The following is a 5,398-nucleotide window of genomic DNA, read 5'->3' on the forward strand; positions in this document are numbered from 1 at the left end:
AGGGAGCCTGTTAAAACCTACAACCCGCCTCCTGCCTCCTCTGCTCAAAACCCTCCAAGGACTCCCACCCCACTCAGAGTCAAAGGCAAAGGCTTACAGTGGCCCTGAACAAACTCTCCCCATCACCTCTGGTCTCCTCCCTTGCTCCATCAGCCTCCTCATTGTTCCTGAGCATCCCAAGCACACACTCTGGCCTCAGGGCCTTTGCACTGGCTGTTTCCTCTGCCCGGCCCACTGTACCTGCCTGCCTGCCTCCACATCTGCATGGCTCCCTCCCTCCTTCACCTCCTTCAAGTTTCTGCTCAAATGTAACCGTCTCTGTGAGGACCTCCCTGTACGCCCTGTCCCCTCCCTGCTTTACTTCTTCCCTCCCGCTAATCCCTTAAAGTATAATCGTTTACTCGTGTACCCTGTTTGTTGTCTTCTCCCCTCACTACAATGGACAAGGGCAGGGATTTTTCTCGGTTTTGTTCATTGCAAATGGTGCTTGGCACGAAGGAGGCATGAGATAATATTGGGTTGGCCAAAAATTTCGTTCGGGTTTTTCATATCTTAGGGAAGAACACGAACGAACTTTTTGGCCAACCCAATATTTGATAAGTGAATGAATGAATGAACAAATATGTGAAATGAGGGCAGTAACGGTACCAAGTAAGCAGAGTGCCTGTGAGGACTCAAGTCAGTGTGCATCATTCAGGGCCCCAAACTTGGGCTATAGTGCTCTGTGGTTGGCATCTTGCAATTTTTTTTTTTTTTTTTTTCATTTTTTGGCCGCGCTGCGTGGCTTGTGGGATCTTGGTTCCTCAACCAGGGATCAAACCCTCGCCCTCAGCAGTGAAAGCACAGAGTCCTAACCACTGGACTGCCAGGGACTTCCCAGCATCTTGCAATTCTTAATCATTTCATCTTTGAAGTGTAATGAAGTCTGATTAACAACGGCGCACGCACTGTGAGCGATCCCACCTCCCTTCCCACACCCCCTGGCGTCTTGGCCACGCAATCCTTGCCCCCAGCCAGTCAAGGCTGCTATCCTTTGTCTGGCAGCGGCCTGGGTACAGGAGGGTTCCATGTCAGGTGTGCATCAAGGTGGCCCCAGGCACCCGTGAGGGCCTGCACTGGCCCCAGGAGTATCCCCGCGCCCAAGGCAGCATGACATTAAATAGCAAATACAAAACACAGTGGCAGGCGGAGAGAGAGGCTTGGGTAGGAAGGAAGAGCTTCTCTTCTGCTTTCTGAACAAGAAGCCCCACATTCTGTAGCTGGCCCTGGTGTCAAGGACACACACCTCGCACGTGGTACCTGCTCTAGCCACGGGTGCTGTTGTTGTTACTCAAGACCCCATGATTAGAGGGAAACAGAGCCCAGCAGGAGAAAGCCCCCAGGCTCCTGAGCCAGCTGCTGGCCTCCCAGGTGACCGGCTTGGAAGAGAACTTTCCCCTGCCGCCCACCACCTGCCTCACGTCCGCTCTGTGAGCCGTGGGCTGCGGACGCCAGGGCACATCCCTCCCTCCTGGCCGCAGCTGCCACATCTGTGAGCTGGGACGAGAGCCCTGCAGGTTTCCCTCTGGCAACGACAGCGAGTGCTTTGCCAACTTAAACCTGGGGGAATATGAGGGTGATGGTCATGGTTCCCAACCCGTCACAGGGATTGTCGTGGCTGCTTTGCAGGGTCCCTGGGTCAGGGCTCATTTTCTGCCTCCATCCCCCAAAAGTTCAAAGGGTGATATAGCTTTCAGCCCTGAGGGGTGGGTGACAGGGGATCAGGCCTCCATGGTGACTTCAACCCAAGCATCCATAGCATACGTGGCCCTGGTGAGGGCACCACACCCTGATGGTAACTTCAGGCCAGACCCTGGGGGTGGCTGCTGACCCTGATGGTCACTGCAGTTCTCGATAGTGGCCTCAGTGGCCTCAGAGCCCCGCGGTGGCTGCAGACCTGGTGACGGTGGGGAGGTGCCGGGCACTTTATCCCCCCTCCCTCTGTCCTGCCTAAGCCTCCATCTCTCCTCCCGAGCCACTAGGATTTGAGCCATTCTCCAGGATCCACTTAATTAGCCAAGCTCATTAACTCCCACAGGCTTCTCCTCCCCACCTAATTAACTGACTTAATTAGGGTTTGCAGGCCCGGTTCCACCCAGCCCCCTCCCGCTGCACCCTGCCCACCTCCTCCAGGCCCCTGGCTCAGCCAAGCCTCCACCGGGCTGGGAGTGGATGGAGGTGGTGCTAGGTCCCTCCAGCGCCCAGGCCTCCACCCTGTGTCCCTCCCTCCAGTCCGGGGGCCCAGCGCAGAGCCCCTCCCGGGCAGAAGCTCATGGGCAAAGGAGTGGAAACTGAGAGAGGGAGGTGGGTAGGGAGAGGGATGGAACTGAGATAGTGGGATCAGGTGAGAGGAGGTGAGGATGGTGGGGCTGGTGTGTCAGCCTCGGCATCTCCTCACCTCCCTGTGTCTCAGGTACAAAATGATAGCGTGCCCGCACCGTAAAGTTGTTGTGAAATTTAAACGAGTTCATATGTGTCAAAATGCTTAAAATCTGGCACCAATCTGTGTTTGTCAAATAAGTGGGTGGTGTGGACAAAGGCTCCCTGTGGAGGAGGGGCTGGAGGAGGGGAGGGGAGGGTGCCGCCCCTAGGTGTCAGGGAGACAAAACCCCCCCCCCCCCGCCGCCCCGAGGCCAGCAGTAGAGTGGGCCTGGGAATTGCAACCAGAGGCTGCCAACTGGGAGGGACCCTTGGCCTGGGAGAGGTTAAAGGGACAAGTAGCAAGAAGGGCACAGGACAGGGCATCCTGTTCCTACTCCAGGGGGTGGGAGAGGCTGGCCTTGTTAGTGCAGGACCCCCATGCTCTGTGCCCTAGTTTCCCTATCTGGGGGAAGGTCTAGCCTTGTGGAAGCACCTGGCACTTCCTAGTTGCCTCATAAATGTCTAGAGCCTCATACCTGAGAAGCGAGGTGACATGAAAAGGTGTTCAACGGCCTTCATCTCCCCTGGGACCAAAGTAAAGAAAGTGGGCTGCACCAGCAGCAGGCAGGATGCAGGTTAGACAGGAGGTGGGGCTTCCAGGTTGAGGAGTACAAGATCCCAAATGTGGGAAGGAGAAAAATTGTGTCTGAGCTGCTGAGCGGGCTCCAGGGGAGAGATGGCCAATCAGCAAGGAGCAGGAAGGAGTGAGATGGGGCCCGGAACTACTTAGCTCAGAATTTGACATTTATTGGTGTAATTAGTATAGGGTCTCCCCCACTAGACTGGAAGCTCCTGAAGGCAAGGATAGTCTGTTTAGCCCACCCTTTTATCCTGGTGCCCTTATACAGTAGGTGCCAGTGAATAAATGTGAATGCGTGAATGCACCCCTGCGTGCCTTGGCCAGGAACACAGAGGTTCTTGATGCTTAGAGGGAAAGGGGCCCCATCTCGCAACCCAGGCATCCACCCCACCTGCTCAGCTATGATCCCCCCAGCTCTTCACGTGGCCCCAAGAACAACCACCCTAAGGGGGCAGGAGCTGGACTCCAAGGATTCCAAACTCCTGGACACACTGAGCTCCCTCTGAGAATCTCCTTAGACAACCTGGGATGCTGAGGAAACAGTGATTATGGGGGACAGAGGGGAGAACCTTTCATTTACTCCTGCATTCTTAAACACTTTAGAAACCCCCATTTACACATAGTGTAAAGAGCCTGGGGTTGTAAGTGACAGAGACCCAATTCAAACTGACTTAAGCACAAAAGGGATTTTTGGGTTACACGACTGAAAAGTCCAGGGTCTTCAGGTATGGCTAGATCCAGGGGCTCAAATGATGGCACTGGGATTCTGACGCTCTCCATCTCTTGGCTCTGCTCTCTGCTAGGTCGGCTTCTTCCTCTGGGAGGTTCTCCCTTGTGGGAGCAATTCCAGGCTTACATCCCACCCTCTTTTGGTGCAATGGAAAGAGAGTTCTATTTTATCAGCCTGGCATGGGGCACAGACACATCTCAGAAACAATCAGTGTGGCCAGGGGACTGGTATATGCTGATTGGCGGGAGCTGGGTCACAAGCCCACCGCTAGAGCTGAACAGGTGAGCCCCACTTTCAGAAGCCCTAATGAGTAGGGAAGGGTACGTCAAGGAATGTGGGTCCCCAAAGGAAAATTGGGGTTCTGTTACTAAAAGTGGGGGACAGATGATGCTGTATAACAGAATTCCACTCTACTTGGAATAGATGGGCATCAAGCCAGCCCCAGGGCCCTGTTCGAAGGGCTGGCTATTTGTGGCAGACACTGTCCGTTCCCCGCCCGGATCTCCCTGGGCCCCTTCCCAACTTCTATTTGCCAGCATCCTGGCCCCTCTTCCTGAGGGCCTTCCCTGTTCCAGCCTGCTCTGCCCACATCCACAGCACGGCCTGCACCCCTGCCCAGCAGCTCTCACCAGTGACCGACAGGAGCTGGGATATCATACATGTTCAGTGTATGGCCGTGCATGTTCTACACTGTCTCTGAGAGTGCTCCAGTGTGTTCACCTCCAGTTGCCTGCAGTGGTGATTTGTCACTGCCTTCCTGTCTCTTTTCTCTACCCCCCCGCCTGGGATCACCTACCAAAAAAAACCCACCTGATCTCGAATCCCTGTCTCAGGGTCTGTTTCTGGGAAACCCAAACTAGGACATCATTAAAGCCAGCCCTCCAGGGATGTGTACGAGACAGGACTTTCTTCCTTCCAAATGTCTATTACATTCCTGGGGCTGGCTTTGGTGACCCATTCCTGAGGAAGGAGCAGAGACTGACGGGGCTCTGAGTAGCCTCTGTTCTGAAGATGCTCCCAGGTCCCCTGCAGTAAGCATGGTGGGGGAGGGGCAAAGACCTAGCAGACCCTCACTCCACTATATCCCAGAGAAACGGCCACATCCAGCCCTAAGGAACACAGGCGTTCAGATCCGCCATGAGCAGTAGGTCCAGGTGGCAGGGGGCCAGGGAGCCAAATGTACTACTCATTCCCATGTTCCTCAGAGAGCAAGAGATGAGATCATTTCAGACAGTTCTTAGACCTGGCTTTACAGTGAAAAAATTATTTTTTCCTCTCTTTTTTCAAGATCCCATTTAAAAACACTCCCACTGATTAATTTTTAATTATTTTGAAAAAAAAGTTTAAAAAAAAAGAGAGAAAAGTGTAACCCTGTGCATATCCACAACTAGAATCAATGTTAACATTTTATCATATTTGTGTCAGATGTTTTCAATAAAAAAATAATAAAACATGACAGATAAAGGTGAATTCCCATGATCTGTCCCCGCCGCAGTCCCATTTCCTGGATTCCATCCCCAAGGGCAACCACAGTTAGTCTTCTCAAATCAGTTGGCACGCTTTCAGCTGCAAGGGACAGAATTCCCTTCAAAGCAGCTCCAAGTACAACTCAGCGGCCCTGAGGTGTC

Source organism: Eubalaena glacialis, chromosome 13 (genome assembly GCF_028564815.1).
Source record: "Eubalaena glacialis isolate mEubGla1 chromosome 13, mEubGla1.1.hap2.+ XY, whole genome shotgun sequence".
Classification (NCBI taxonomy): domain Eukaryota; kingdom Metazoa; phylum Chordata; class Mammalia; order Artiodactyla; family Balaenidae; genus Eubalaena; species Eubalaena glacialis.